The 17,063-nt window shown below is 36.3% G+C and overlaps 1 long non-coding RNA gene across 2 annotated transcripts in view; it reads left to right on the top strand.

Annotated features, from left to right (window-relative positions):
* Positions 1 to 17,063, top strand: part of LOC108589962 (uncharacterized) — a 454,173-nt gene that overhangs the window by 420,336 nt on the left and 16,774 nt on the right. For both annotated transcript variants that reach the window (XR_013531395.1, XR_013531396.1), the window contains exon 6: positions 11,648 to 11,767. This is a non-coding gene — a long non-coding RNA (uncharacterized LOC108589962). The remainder of the gene's footprint in view (positions 1 to 11,647; positions 11,768 to 17,063) is intronic.

The raw sequence follows: 17,063 nt of genomic DNA on the forward strand, positions 1-17,063 counted from the left end.
TATTTTTGCATGTTTTTTCTTTCAGATTGAAAAATTTCTTTCAGTATTTCTTGTAAGATGAGTCTAGTGGTGCAGAATTCTCTCAGCTTTTGTTTGCATGGGAAAGACTTTATTTCTTATTTATATTTGAAGAATAGCTTTGCTGGATACAGTATGTCTTGAGTGTTTGTTGTTTGTTCTTGAACACTTTGAGAATGTGGTCTTACTCCCTCCTCCTTGCCACTATGATTTCTGTTAAGATATTTGTTGCCAGATGAATTGGAATACCTTATATGTTATTTGCTGGTTTCCTGTTGCTGCTTTTAGGATCCTTTGTTTGTCCTTTACCTTTGAGAGATTGATTGTTAAATGTCTTTGCATGGTCTTACATGGGTCAAATCTGCTTGGTTTTCTTTAACATATCTTGGTCTAGATATTTATCTTTCTCAAGTTTAATATTATTTTTCTGTTATCATTTCTTTGAATAAGCTTTCTTCCCTTTGCTCTTGCCCAATTCCTTCTTGAACACTAGTAATTCTCAAATTTTTTGTTTTGAGGTCATTTCCCATATCTTGTAGATGATCTTTATTCCTTTTCATTCTTTCTCTTTTTTCTCCTGTCTGTATATATCAAATATCCTGTCTTTGAGTTAACTGATTCTTTCTTCAGCTTGATCGATTCTGCTGTTCAGAGCCCCTAATGAGTGCTTTAATTATTATATTTCTTATTTCCAAATTTCTGTTTGATTTTTCTAATAAATTTATGAATTGCTTGTTTTGTGTAATCTTGAGATCATTGAGTTTCCTTAAAACTGCTATTTTCTCCAATAACAGACTTAAAAAGAGCCAAATCAAGAACGAACTGCCATTCACAATTGTTACAAAAAGAATAAAATACCTAGGAATACAACTTACAAGGAACGTAAGGGACCTCTTCAAGGAAAACTACAAACCACTGCTCAACAAAATAAGAGAGGATACGAACAGATGGAGAAACGTTCCATGTTCATGGTTAGGAAGAATCAATATCATGAAAATGGCTATACTGCCCAAAGTAATTTACAGAATCAATGCTATCCCCATCAAGCTACCATTGACTTTCTTCACAGAACTGGAAAAAACCACCCTGAACTTCATATGGAACCAAAAGAGAGCCCGCATAGCCAAGTCAATTCTAAGCAAAAAGAACACAGCGGGGGGCATCACACTACTGGACTTCAAACCATACTACAAAGCTACAGTAATCAAAACAGCATGGTACTGGTACCAAAACAGAGATATAGACCAATGGAAAAGAACAGAGGCATCTGAGGCAACACAACATATCTACAACCATACAATCTCTGATAAACCTGACAAAAACAAGCAATGGGGAAAGGATTCCCTGTTTAATAAATGGTGTTGGGAGAACTGGCTACCCATGTGCAGAAAGCAGAAACTGGACCCCTTCCTGACACCTTACACTAAAATTAACTCCAGATGGATTAAAGACTTAAACATAAGACCTGGCAACATAAAAACCCTAGAAGAAAATCTAGGCAAAACCATCCAGGACATAGGAGTAGGCAAGGACTTCATGAACAAAACACCAAAAGCATTGGCAACAAAAGCCAAAATAGACAAATGGGACCTAATCAAACTCCACAGCTTCTGCATGGCAAAAGAAACAGTCACTAGAGTGAATTGGCAACCAACAGAATGGGAAAAAATTTTTGCAGTTTACCCATCTGACAAAGGGCTGATATCCAGAATTTACAAAGAACTCAAACAGATTTACAGGGAAAAAACAAACAAGCTTATTCAATAATGGGCAAAGGATATGAACAGACACTTTATAAAAGAAGACATACATGAGGCCAACAATCATATGAAAAAATGCTCATTATCATTGGTCGTTAGAGAGATGCAAATCAAAACTACATTGAGATACCATCTCATGCCAGTTAGAATGGTGATCATTAAAAAATCTGGAGACAACAGATGCTGGAGAGGATGTGGAGAAATAGGAACACTTTTACACTGCTGGTGGGAGTGTAGATTAGTTCAACCATAGTGGAAGACAGTGTGGCGATTCCTCAAGGTCTTAGAAATAGAAATTCCATTTGACCCAGCAATCCCATTACTGGGTATATATCCAAAGGACTACAAATCATTCTACTATAAGGACACATGCACACAAATGTTCATTGCAGCACTGTTTACAATAGCAAAGACCTGGAACCAACCCAAATGCCCATCGATGATAGACTGGATTGGGAAAATGTGGTACATACCCACCATGGAATATTATGCAGCAATCAAAAAGGATAAGTTTGTGCCCTTTGTAGGGACATGAATGAATCTGGAGAACATCATTCTCAGCAAACTGACACAAGAACAGAAAATGAAATACCGCATATTCTCGCTCATAGGCGGGTGATGAAAAATGAGAACACATGAACACAGGGAAGGGAGTACTACACACTGGGGTCTATTGGGGGGAATAGGGGAGGGACAGCGGGGCGGGGGAGCTGGGGAGGGATAGCCTCGGGAGAAATGCCAAATGTGGGTGAAGGGCAGGAAGGCAGCAAAACACACTGCCATGTGTGTACCTATGCAACTATCTTGCATGTTCTTCACATGTACCCCAAAACCTAAAATGCAATAAAAAAACCTGCTATTTTGAATTCTTAGAGAGTTTACATATTACCATCTTGTTAGGGTTAGTCACTGATTCCTTGTTTTGTCCATTTGAATAGGTTATGGTTTCATGTTTGCTATTGTTTTCTTTGGACATACATCTATGCCTTTGCACTGAAAAATGCCTTAATTTATTCCATTCTTCTCTGGCTTGTCTTGGTTTTTATTGGATATGTTTGCTGAGAGATTCTTTGTAATATACCTTTTGATTTTCTTTCTCTGTTTATTCCTGTTAGGTCACTGCCTTTTTGCCATTAGATGGTGCCTTCAGCCCAGGTTTGCCTTGGTTCTAGTCAACAATTAGAGTGCCAACTGTCTAGAATGGAGGAGGTTTCAAAGGAGATTTCCTGGTGCTGTAGGAAGGCTGGCTAGGGGTTCTTGTCCAAAGGTCCTATGGAATGAACGTCCTGAAGCATGGTGCTGCTGAACAACCCCAGTGAATTAGTGTCTCTGTTGTCCAAGTTATAGATCAGAATTTCCAGGGCTGCAGATTGTAGTCCGTCCTCCCACCTTTGTCTCTGCCTGTCCTCAGGAATATTTCTCCCTTCAGGCACTCATGATGCTTCCCATGGTTTGAGGCAGGGAAAGGTCTTTTGCCAAGAAACCCAAGATGGTGGGGAAAGTGTTTGTCCACTCAAATCTTACTTTTTCCAGTGTAGAAATTGTGAGCTGTGTGCTTGGTGCCAGGTAGACTAGGGAGAGTGGCATCACGGATATGGAAGTCTTTCTCTCTTACCATTTCCTCAGAGTTTTTATTTACTTTTCTGTGGCCCCAGATACTGTCTTATCCTCATATTTGAATTCTGGGCTATTGCTCCTGATAATCTTGGTTCTATATATTTATTTTTTGTTTTCTGTGTACGTAGGGTAAGTGAAGCCAGCTTGATTCCATGCTGTCATTTTGGAACCAGAATTTTCTCATGAGTAAGATTTATTACATGAAATGATACAGTACAAGAACAGTAGAAAAGTATATGCATAGATAAAGGCTGCAGAAGCCATGGGCATGATTCCAGTTACTGTTCTCTCCATCTACTAACCAAAGAGATATATATGTGAGATGTCTCCATTTAGGAAAGTCCACTCACTTTTTGGGATGTAGAATTCTCAAAGAAGGATGGTCACATGGCAAGCCACAGTGTGGATCTTAAACCAGGCACCAGCTGCACATCATGAATCTTTATGTTTACTTTAAGAATGCTAACAGTCTGGTTCATTTTGACCCACTGCCTGAGGAATATGGAATAACATTCCTAATCAGTAACTAAGTGAATATTTCTATAGCTTACTCCCAAGTGTTTAAGCAATGGTCATTGCTATGGCTACAGAGCTAAGCAAGAACTGAATAAAATGGACCTGCTGCATTAATGCTTTTCTTAGAGAGTTTTTATAAGTCTTTTGAGTGTGTATGTGTGCATGAGAAAAAAAGAAAGAGAGAGAGAGTTCATACCAATTGCTTATAAGATTGCATTTTCTTTCTAGTTCTTTGTATAGTTACTATTGTAACTATAACTTTATGTATTTAATCTTCCAGTTTTAAAGATTTTGTCTATTGACTGCATAAGCAAGGAAAAAATGAACATACTTCTTTTTACTCCCATGTTCTTTTCGCACCATCTTACACCTCCTTCACCCAATTATATTTAGTTGTACTATTTTCTTAGTTTGTTTTAGTTTTATACTTTTAAATATACCAAACCACGAAACCATTGTGGAAAGAGCTGCTTAGCTGGCCATCAGAGTCACCAATCCCAATGCCAGGCTGTGCAGTGAAGAAAATGAGTAGACAGCTCACGTGCATGTTCTGTGTTTAAATAAAAGTGTAAAAACTGCAATCTATCTATCTATATATCTATATCTATATCTCTATATAGATATATCTCACTTGATTTATCAGTCTTAAATGATGTTGTTCGTTTGATTTTCAGCTTTAAAATATGAAAAGGTATTTTATGATGGTGGCTTATGCCTTTCATCCCAGCACTCTCGGAGGCTAAGATGGGAGGATCACTTGAACCCAGGAGTTTGAGACCAGCCTGGGCAACAAAATGAGACCCCTATCTCTTTAACAAAGCATTTCATCCTGGTCTCTCATGTAAGAATGTGAAAATAAAATATAATATAATATTAAAAAATCAATACACCTACAATAAGTCCTGCCTTCTCTGTCCTTGCCTATATATACTTTTTAGTTATATAATTCTTGTATTTTCATGTATAAGATTTACATTCCATTCTGGAGCCATATTTTTCCAGGTTATTTTCATCCTAGTCCTGTAGCTAAATGGTTTCTGTGCACAGTGCTAGCCATCTTGCCAAAGATAATTTATCTTTTTTTTGTGTGTAGGCTATTTTTCTTCCAGTAGTTTTTAAGGAAGTGCTCAGGTGTTCATGTTCCCTAAGTTCCTGTATGATCCAAAACACTTGTTGCTTTTGTTTATGAAAAATGCATAGCAGGATATGTATTTTGCATATTTCTTCTCCTGAAGGTTTGGTAGACAGACATTGTTTCATTTTCTTCTAGGGCTGAATATTGTTCTAGAAACATATGAAACTGGCCTGATATATTTCCTTATTAGTGACTTTAATTTTTTGTCTAGATTCCCGGAAGATTCTTTATCTTTGAAGTTTAGTTGCTTTACTAAGATATACTTTAGTGTTAATAATTCTACATCAACTGTGGTATGTTTTTTCAATCTGTGCATTAATTTTCTTTTTTGTTTGTTCCTGGGAAGATTTAAATGCTTTCTAGCCCATGTTTTCTTTTATTCTTTATGTTCCTCAGTAATGTTTATATTGGATCTCCGTTGTCTATCTGTCTATCCTTTTAATCTATCGTGTTAATTTAAACCCTTTTAAACTCCTTATTTATTTACATTTTTTTTTACTTTTTATTTATCCTATATACCGTATATCATGTACTGGGTTATTATCAGTATCATTTCTACCTTGTGTTATTTGTAGTGTGGTTTTATTTTCTTATTCCATTGTCTTTTTTTTTAGTTCATCGAGTAAGTAGTTTTATTCTTATCCCCCATATTTTCCCATACAATAAAACAATCTTATAAAATATAGTTTATCAATTTCTTGTTGAAGGGATATTTCCTCCTAACCTCTACTAATTACTCATTTTTTAAAGTGTTAATCTAGATGGGTTTCTTCTAGGAAGCTTTCCTTGACCCCCCACCCGACCCCTGAGCCTTCAGTGCTTGCCTGATTATAGCACTTACCACACAGTACTGAAAATTTCTATTTGCTTGTGTGGAAATGACACTCTAAGCCTTGGGATGTCAGGAACTGTGTTTATTGTTCTTATTCAGTGATGCATTCCCAGTATCTGGATTTTAATAACCCTTCCATTTATACCCTAAATGTCTGGAAGGGCTTCAAGATGAAGTTCACTACCAGAAAGGTAAGAATCTTATAAATCACTCATTGTGAGCATGCTTTGAATCCTTAGGATGGTGCAAAAATATTCTGTACATTTTCTAGGTGTTCAAATTACAGATGAGTTAGATGAATACTCAAGAAGCCAATTCCTTCCCTAATGATGCTCTAGCTTCTACTTTCTATGCTTCTTTCTATCTTTAGGGTCTGGCTCTCTCCTTTGTGATCAAAGCCATGCACTTTTACTGGAGACTTCTTTCAGGTACAGTTGAAGATGGCTTTGTAGAACAGTTGATTATTTATATCTCCTTTGGAAATAAGCTTAAATTTTTCAGTTGCTTCTTAGTGCAGTGTCTATATGACAAATCTTTTAAAAAATTAATACTAATTAATGTTCATTATTTTGCTAAGAGAGCCTGTTTACCATTATATTTCTAAGAGATACCAATAAGAAAGAAAGTAGGGGGTGAGTGGTGATAAATAATGCTCCATTAGTTCTAGGTAGTACTCAGTAAATATTTGTTGAATTCAAGAATGAGTAGTATAACTAGAGGTGATGTTTACCTTCTCTCTCTCTTTCTCTCATGTATGTATGTGAATGTGCTTTTAAAGTATTCTTCAATGTGTATATAAAACATTTGAAATAAGCAGCTAAATGAATTTTGTTTAAAATTTTAAAATCTGAACTTTAAAGAAAAGAAATTTAAATGTGGCTTATGACTATCCCGTCACCACCTTACATGTATGAATTGAGAGACTGAAAGGAAATTCTTCCTAAGATGATCTTCCACATCTGTATCAGGGTCTACAATTCCACCATGCTTTGGGATAAGGCTTTAAGGCATTTGAATTATTACCTGGGATTTAATTCAAGTCTGTTCACACACTAGGATAATGGGATACAGGATGCTGTTGAATTCTGTTGGGTAGTTCATTATCTGGGCAACTTCTTTATTTAGCTATCTCTTGAGATAGACAAAAAAGGAATAAAATTTAAAGGAAAACTCTCTTAAAGATGCAGATTGAGGTACCTTACCAGAGGCAGAATGAAGACACTGGGATGACACGGGTAAATAATTCTATGTATGTGGTTATATCCTAGCTCAATGTAGCTACCCCCTGACTGTTTTTAGTAGTTGTAGCACACTGGGATTCTTTTACCTTTTTCATACCCTTGTATCTGTGTAACTGTTTGTCCCTTTCAGTTATGTTGTTGCTTTCTGGGTTGCTTTATTGTTTTTTAGCTATCCAACAGGAAGTAGGGAAACAAATGACAAAAATAAAGTATACAGGTAGTAGAGGCCCTAACATTTAGAATGTGAAGCTCTGCTTACTAACCCCAAACATATATAAGCAGAGGCCTAGCAAGTAACAATTCTTAGACTGACACAAAAGTCTTATGATCTGCCCCTAATCAACAGCTCTCTAAATTTTACCTTTGGCCTCTCTTATACTTATGCTTTTCAAAGAACTGTCCAGTTCGGTGAGGGCAAATTTGCATAGGGAATGGTGCGGGAGATGCATTCACATTTCTTTACATTTCCAACTCTGCTCTGGAGAATCTGTTAATGGTAGCTGCTGCTGTTTCAAATGGGATGCCTTCTTCCTAGCTTCTCTGAATACTACATTTTTTTTAAGGATCTAACTTAAATCACATCATCTCCTTGAAGCCTTCTGTGATTCCCCTTGTTCTCTTTTTATTTCTAAACCTGAGTATCTGATTTTGAATCCAAGCTTTGCCATAATAACTATGACTTTGGACAAGTTACTTAAAGTCTCTGTGCCTCAGTTTTCACACCTGTAAGTACTTCTCTATAAGAAAAATAAGAGTGCCTATTTCATCCAGTTGGCTGCTGTATGAATTAAATGGGTCAATATCTATAGAACACTGTGAAGAATGCCTGACAGATTAAAAAAATGCCTGCTCAGTAATTATTATATATTCTTACTACTTCTAATATGGCTTACACCATATACTTTTACAATTTTTTTGTTGAGTTTCTATGGCTCCATTTTATCTCCTTAAGTGACTTTGGAGTAATGTAACATAGTGGAAAAGCTATGGACTCTGGATTCAGACTACCTGAGTCTGAGTCCTAACTCTACTACTTATAGCTTTCTGATCTTGGACAAGTTACTTAATCTTTTTGAGTTTTGGTTTCACCAGGTGTAATGGGGACAATTATATCAAATTACTTCAGGGACCCTTTATGAGGATTAAATTAGGTAATCCTTACAGAATGCCAGGCACACAGTAGCTGCCCCATAAATGGAGATGCTATTATTACACATTTCAATCTTCACAGAGGCTAGGCCTAGATCAGGTACTCATTGAATGTTTGTTAAATGGATTCAGCAGTAAAATATCATTTTCTTTCATGTATTTATCTTTTGTGTTATTCAGAAATGGAATGATCTGGAAAAGGGATAACTGCATCTTTGAACTCTTGAATTTAACTCTAGACTCAGTATTTTTTCTACCCATCAAGCTGTCCTTTTTGTTGTATTAGGCTTAGTAATGTCAATGATAATTATGAATAAGAGAAGCTACCATTTGTTGATTTCTTACTAGTTTCTGTGTATGTGCCACATGCTTTACATATCCCTAGTTTTGTTCCTTTTCATGCTATATTCTCTTCCTAAGAAATCTCATCTGTTATCTTGGCTTCAGATACAATCTATGTGCTGTTGATCCTCAAATTCCTGTCTTTACTCGAGACCTCATTTGAGCTCTAAACCCATATATTTAACTACAAATTTGACATTTGCATTTGGATATCACAGAGGCAACTAAAACCAAACATTTTCAGAACTGTATCTCCTACAGTTTTTCCCTCTTGAATCCCATGTCTGCTTTTCCTTTTGTACATCCCATCACTGGGAATGTCACCACCAACTATTTAGTTATACCCCACACTTAGAACTTTAGCAAGTTCTCATAGGTTTTCCTCTGAAATATGTATGAAATCTATTTCTTTTCTTCTTCAATACCACCACCATAGTGAAAGCTACCATCATAGCCTTTGGGGATTAGAATAGCCTACTAATTGGTCTCATCTCTTATATAATTTTCTCCTTCCAATCTATTGCTTATACTGTGGCAATTTTTTTTTAACTTTTTCAATTGCAGTATGACATGTATATAGCAATATCTACAAAGTGTACTAATCTCAAGTGAATTTTTCCACATGTATATTCTTCTGTTACTATTTCCAAGATCAAGGGTTAGAATATTTCTAGCATGTCAAAATCTTATTTGAGCCCCCTCTGAGAGGCAACTGCTATTTTTCTGTCAGATTTTTAAAATTGATCATTTGAGAGAAAGAAAAAAAAAAACATAGGTGTTGAACTGAAATTAATGATATGCATGTTGAAGTATTTAGGTCAAAGTGCATTAAGGAATTCAACCTACTTAATTTACTTTGAAATGCAAAAGAAAATAAGATAGAATAGATGAATACAAGGATATATTCACAGTGAAAAAACAAGTCTGATAAATATAAATTATAGAATTTTGGTGGTGCCTATGTGAGGTGTTCATTGTAAAATTCTGTCAAATAATCTTTAAGTTTGAAAATTTTCATTATAAAATGTTTCAAAAAGGGAATATTTTGAAAACACAAAATAATCTTGTATTACCTAAAGCTCTTCAATGGCTTCCAAATGTGCTTGATATATAAAATATATAGTCTTTAATATATCCTAAAAGGCCTAGTGTTGCCTCTACCAGTCTCTTTAATCTCTTTTCCCTCATTATTCTTCTTCTTCACTGTGTTTAAGCCCCACTTGTCTTTCTTCATTTCCATAATATGCAGTGCTGAATGAGGGAATAAAAACAGGATTATGCTTATAGGCAAGCTGTTCACAACAAGGGGTGATCTGGGAAGAGGACACTTTTTCAGAAATACAGGTCTCAGGCAGATAATGTTTGGATTAAAAACAGAAAAAAGCCCTAGTCTCTAGTTACTAAAACACACCCAATCACCTATTACTGCAACTGTGCTATATGCATGAGGTCTATCTGTAGCTCAGAGGGGACACTGTTGTCTTCATCTTAAAAGTTCCATGAAGTCAGGAACAGTGTTTAGCTTTTCATTTGATGTGTCCATAGCACCTAGCATAATCTCAGCTAGCCGTAAAGTAGACACTCCATAAACATTTGTTGAATAAATGAACTCATTAAATCCTTATAACATCTCTATAGCCTAGTTATCAGGTGACTTCCATTTTCAGAGGAAACTGAAGCCCATAAAAGTAAAATATCTAGCTTAAGCCTATACAGCTTTTAGTAGAAGAGCCAGGATTCATTCCCAGGTTTGACTCCAAATCCCAGGCTCTTATGTGCTCTTCTGCCTTCCCTAATACAAATATTTCCCCCTTTGTGGAAGTCACCCCTGAGAGTTAAAAGGGCAGGGCATAGGAAAGGATAGGGTGATTCTTTGGATATAACAGAAGTGCTGGGTGTTTCTCTACCAGGGTTATTTCCTCTCCCCCATAAACTCCTTTCTGGACGCTGCAACTTGGAGCACACAAATGGAAATGAACAATATCCCTGCTGAGCCAACACTCCTCGCCAAATTGGTGATTCATTTTGGCTAATCAATTCAGTTATATACATTAGTTTTTTTCATTAGGTCAAATGTAATAACTGCCATTTTTAGCTGGGCTTGGGATTGGGGTGGAATAAAGCACTACAGTGAAAAAATTGCTAGCATCAACAAAAACAAAATTCTCCAACAAAACCAGCTTGAGACACACTTATAAAGTGAGGGGATTCATAGGCAGCCTTCTTTTCACTGGATTTTGAACCAGAGTACTCTCTTACCTCATACCTAGGTGAAGTATGCAGCTATCTGTGTATTGCAAAGTATGCAGCTATATTTGTACTGTGAAGTGAGGGAGGCTAAAAATCCTTGATTAATATCAAATCTACCTGTTTAGATATGCCACAATAGTTGAAATCTTCATTGAAATCATTGCTTCAGGTAACGGACCTAGCCTCCTATTAAAATGTGTATCTCCCACTAGGAACCACTTCATTAAGTCACTATCAGCCATAACCATCTTAACTTGTTAGTTCTTGCTCTGTTTCCTTTGTTGTTCTTCCTGCTCAGCTCTTCCCAGATAAACCCACAGATACCTCAAAGTACAGATTTAGTCATGCCTCTTGAGCCATTCCTGAATGAGATCAGAAAGAATACATATAATTGTTAACATTTAATGAGTGCTTACTATGTGCTAGGTACTGTATCAGAAAGAATACACCTAATTGCTAACATTTAATGAGTGCTTACTATATGCTGTATCCCAGGGCCATCTAGGATAAGGTTTTGTCAGGAACATTGAGTCAATTAACTAGGGTTCTGATATACAGTATTTGATATTAACTTAATCTTTTTAACCACCCAATGGGATATTTTTATCAGGCCTATTTTGTAGAAGAGAAAATAGAGGTGAAGAGAGGTCAAAACAATTTGCCCAAGATTACACAGTATGGTTGAGTTAGGATTGGAACCCAGGTGATTTGACTCCAGGACCCGTAATCTTAATTGTCATATAGTACTGTGTTTGTAAGCCTCAGTCTGACTTTGAAATTGTCACAGTGTATCTCCAGGACCTGGTATACTTGTTATGCGTTCTGGATCCCTACATGGTATTTAAGTCAGAGCAAGAGAACAAGGGCTGTGGAAAACAAGTGGACTTCAGATTTGGCCTAATGGCAGGTAAGTATAACCAAGAAGTTGTGTTACAGTTTTCTATGTAATTATTATAATAATTAACACTTATTGAGGACTTTTTCTATGCCAAGCACTGTACTCTGTCTGTTATTTGTATTGACTCATCTGGAGGCAGTAGTTCTGGAGATCCAGTGTAGATCCTCATTTTGCCCTATTTAGATCTCAGGGCCATGTAGGATAGGGTTTTATGGGGAACATTGACTCATTTAACTAGGGTTCTGATACACAAAACATTCTTGCCAGTACATTTTTGGGGGTTAGATACTGTTCTCTGTTTTTTTCTGGCTGTTTTGGGGACCTGTTGTGTATTAAACAACCAATTAGAATCTGAATACTGACATTCTGTCTTGGATTCCTCACTTACTTTATTTGCTGACCTGATTGAATACTAGACCAATACTGAATACTTTCAGATTTAGGATGGAAACCATCACATTCTTTAGGAGACTGAACTGCCCTCTCCTTAGCTAGCCTTTGAATCAGTTTCCCATTCTGTATATAGACTACTTCCATCATCTTCCCAATTCAAAAACCAACTACTACAGTTTGAAGTTACATTGGTTGAGTATACTCTTTTCCATTTTAAATTTGTCTCCAAAGTATCAGTAACCACACCCTTTCCCTTTTCATTCTTGATAGGGTACTCTAACACACTTACCTAAAGGTTACAAAAGGTGGCTGGCACATAGCACCATTATGTTGGAATTGTCTCAGCTAAAATATATGGTCTTATTTTATAAAAAAGAAGGTAGTGCTCCCAAACTGTTCTTACTAAAACATGTGTTCTACATTTTTACATTATTTCACATGTAGCTGGTATTTCTTGCATAGAGCTAGCCACAACACTTAGTTATATTTGCTCAATGTGAGCTGAGGGAAGGGGGGAGTTTAAGAGGCAGAGAACAGGTATCTACATCATATGTGGCTTAAACTTATAACTGTGGTCTCCTAAGTTTTCTGACTTAATTTAATGAGTTGGTCATCAGGTTTATATACTTGCTCATATATGCAAATATACTCCTTTTAATGAGTTCCTCCATCTCCAACTTACAAATGTATCACAGGTGCCAAAACTCTGAGGCCAAACACTATGGAGTGCAATCTTAAATCATAAGGTGTCATAACATTTTAAAAAAGTATTAGTGCATAGTAGGTATGTATATTTATAAGGCACATGAGATATTTTGATACAATCATACAATGCATAGTAATCACATCACAGTAAATGGAGTATCCATCACCTCAAGTATTTATCCTTCCTTTGTATTATAAACATTCCAATAAATAGTAAATTATACTCTTACGGTTATTATAAATAGTAAATTATTGTTGACCACAGTCACCCTGTAGTGCTATCAAATACTGCAGCTTAATCATTCTAACTGTATTTCTGTACCCATTGACTGTATCCACTTCCCCCACCGTTACCCTTCCCAGCCTCTGGTAACAATTGTTCTGTTCTCTATCTCCATGAGTTCAATTTTTAGGTTCCACAGATGAGTGAAAACATGTCAATTTTGTCTTTCTGTACCTGGCTTATTTTAGTTAATATAATGATCTCCAGTTCCATCCATGTTGTTGCAAATGACTGGATATTATTACGTTTTTTATATCTGAATAGTACTCCACTGTGTATAATGTACCACATTTTCTTTATCTGGTCATCTGCTGATAGACATTTAAGTTGCTTCTAAATCTTGGCAATAGTAAATAATGCTGCAATAAACATGGGAGTGCAGATATTGCTTTGATATAGTGATTTCTTTGCTTTCAGATATATGCCAAAGAGTGGAATTGCTGGATCTTATGGTCGCTCTATTTCTAGATTTCCTCCAAATTATACTCTTTAGTGGTGTACTAATTTACATTCCTATCAAAAGTACACAAGGGTTCCCTTTTCTCCACATACTCACCAGCATTTGTGATTGCCTATTGGATTAAAGCAGTTCTAACTGGGGTGAGATGATATTTCATTGTAGTTTTGATTTTGATTTCTCTGATGATCAGTGGTGTTGAATACCCTTTTATATACCTGCTTACAGTGGGTATGTTTTCTTTTGAGAAATGTCTATTCATATATTTTGCCTATTTTCTTGACTTTTATTTAAGTTCAGGGGTACATGTGCACATTTGTTATATAAGTAAACTCTAGTCATGGGAGCTTGTTATACAGATTATTTCATCACCTAGGTATTAAGCCTAGTACTAATTAGTTATTTTTTCTGATCCTCTACCTTCACCCAGCCTCCAGTAGGCCTCAGTGTCTGTTGCTTCCCTTTATGTGTCCATGTGTTCTCATCATTTGGCTCCCACTTATAAGTGAGAACACTTGGCATTTACTTTTCTGTTCCTGCATTAGTTTGCCAAGGATAATGATCTTCAGATCCATCCATGTTCCTGATAAAAACATGATCTCATTCTTTTTATAGCTGAATAGTATTCCATGGTGTATATGTAGCACATTTATTTATCCAGTCAACCATTGATGGCCATTTAGATTGATTCCATGTCTTTGCTATTGTGAATAGTGCTGCAATGAACATAAGCATGCATGTGTCTTTATGATAGAATGATTTATGTTCCTTTGAGTATATACTCAGTAATGGGACTACTGAGTCAAATGATAGTTCTGTTTTTAGCTTTTGAAGGAATCACCATACTGTTTTCCACAGTGGTTGAGCTCATTTGCACTCTCACTAACAGCATATAAGCATGCCTTTTTTCTCCACAGGAATGCCAGCATCTGTTTTTTTAAAATTTTTTAATAATAACCATTCTGACTGGTGTGAGATGGTGTCTCATTTTGGTTTTGATTTGCATTTCTCTAATGAACAGTGATATTGATTTTTTTTCATTTGCTTGTTGACTGTATGCATGTGTTCTTCTGAAAGTCTCTGCTTGTGTCCTTTGCCCACTTTTTAATGAGGCTGTTGGTTTTTTTCTTGTAAATTTGTTTATGTTTCTTGTAGATGCTGGATATTAGACTTTGACAGATGTATAGTATGCAAAAATTTCCCCCTGTTTTTTAGGTTGTTTGTTTACTCCATTAATAGTTTCTTTTGCTGTAAGAGGCTCTTTAGTTTAATTAGATGTCATTTGTCATTTTTTTTGCCTTTCTTGGAATTGCTTTTGATGTCTTTGTCATGAAATCTTTGGCCATTACTATGTTTAGGATGGTATTGCCTAAGCAGTCTTCCAGGGTTTTTAATAGTTTTTGGTTTTACAATTAAGTCTTTAATCCATCTTGGGTTCATTTTGTATATGGTTTAAGGAAGGGATCCAGTTTCAATCTTTTGATATGGCTAGCCAGTAATTAGAGGACCATTTATTGAATAGGTTGTCCTTTCCTCATTATTTGTTTTTGTCAACTTTTTGAAGATCAGATAGTTGTAACTGTATGGCTTTATTTCTGTGCTCTCTTTTCTGTTCCACTGGACTGTGTCTGTTTTTCTACCAGTACCATGTTGTTTTGGTTACAGTAACCCTGTAGTATAGTTTGAAGTCAGGTAGTATGATGCCTCCAGCTTTATTCTTTTTGCTTAGGATTATCTTAGCTATTTGGGCTCCTTTTGGTTCTATATGAATTTTTATGTATTTATTTTTAATTTATTGATTATACTTTAAGTTCTGGGGTATACAAGCAGAATGTGCAGGTTTTTACATAGGTATACACGTGCCATCATGGTTTGCTGCATCCATTACCTCATCATCTATATTAGATATTTCTCCTAATGCTATCCCTCTCCAATCCCCTCACCCCCTGCTATCCCTCCCTTATTCCCCTACCCCCTGACAGGCCCCGGGGTGTGATGTTCCCCTCCCTGTGTCTACGCGCTCTCATTGTTCAATACCCACTTATGAGTGAGAACATGTGGTGTTTGGTTTTTGTTCTTGTGCCACTTTGCTGAGCATGATGGTTTCCAGCTTTATCCATGTCCCTGCAAAAGATATAAACTTATCCTTTTTTATGGCTGCATAGTATTCCATGGTGTATATGCCACATTTTCTTTAGCCAGTCTATCATTGATGGGCATTTGGGTTTGTTCCAAGTCTTTGCTATTATAAACATTGCCTCAATAAACATACGTGTACACGTCTTTATAATAGAATGATTTATAATCCTTTGGGTATGTACACAGTAATGGGATTGCTGGGTCGAGTGGTACTTCTATTCCTAGATCATTGAGGAATCACCACACTGTCTTCCACAATGATTGAACTAATTTACACTCCCACAAACAGTGTAAAAGCATACCTATTTCTCTACATCCTCTCCAGCATCTGTCGTCTCCTGAATTTTTAATGATCACTATTCTAACTGGCATGAGATGGTATCTCAATGTGGTTTTAATTTGCATTTCTCTAATGACCAGTGATGATGAGCATTTTTTCCTATGTTTGTTGGCCACATAAATGTCTTCTTTTGAGAAGTGTCTGTTCATATTCTTTGCCCACTTTTGGATGGGTTTGTTTGTTTTTCTTTCTTGTAAATTTGTTTAAGTTCTTCATAGATTCTGAATATTAGCCCTTTGTCAGATGGGTAGATTGCATAAGTTTTTTTCCCATTCTATTGGTTGCCAGTTCACCTCTAATGATAGTTTCTTTTGTTTTGTTTTTTTTTCTTTAGATTTATTTATATAATGAACACATTTATTGATTTATGTATGTTGATCAACCTTGCATGCTAGGGATAAAGCCTACTAGATCATGGTGGATAGGCTTTTTGATATGCTGCTGGATTTGGTTTGGCACTATTTTGTTGAGGGTTTTTACATTGATGTTCATCAAGGATATTGGCCTGAAGTGTTTTTGTTGTTGTTGTGTCTCTGCTAGGTTTTGGTATTAGCAATGAGGGAGAAGAAAAGGAAAAATCAGTTGGATAGACAAGTAAGACTAGCCCTTGGAGACACAGCCTGCCTGAAAAATCACGGCTGCAGGTAAAAATAGAGCAGCATGGAGAAAACTCAGACTGCACTTGCACGGAGATAAGCAGGCAAAGCAGGCAAAATTCAGCACAGAAGCCTTTTGTTCTTTGTGTGATCAGTGAGCTTTCAGGAAAAGGTTTTGTCCCCTTTTCAGACATGTACATGGTGGGCTCCGTGGGAACTTGCATAAGGAGGAGAAGGGCTTACCTAAAACAAACCCATAGTTATACAGACAAGAGAAGCAACACTTTGTGCTTGCCTAGAGGCACACCCATAACTACATAGATAAGGGGGAGTTGTGCAGACAGGTTTTCAGATAAAAGAAGTTACTCAACAAGCTACAGAGATGACAGGAG

Source organism: Callithrix jacchus, chromosome X, assembly GCF_049354715.1.
Source record: "Callithrix jacchus isolate 240 chromosome X, calJac240_pri, whole genome shotgun sequence".
In the NCBI taxonomy this organism is placed as follows: domain Eukaryota; kingdom Metazoa; phylum Chordata; class Mammalia; order Primates; family Cebidae; genus Callithrix; species Callithrix jacchus.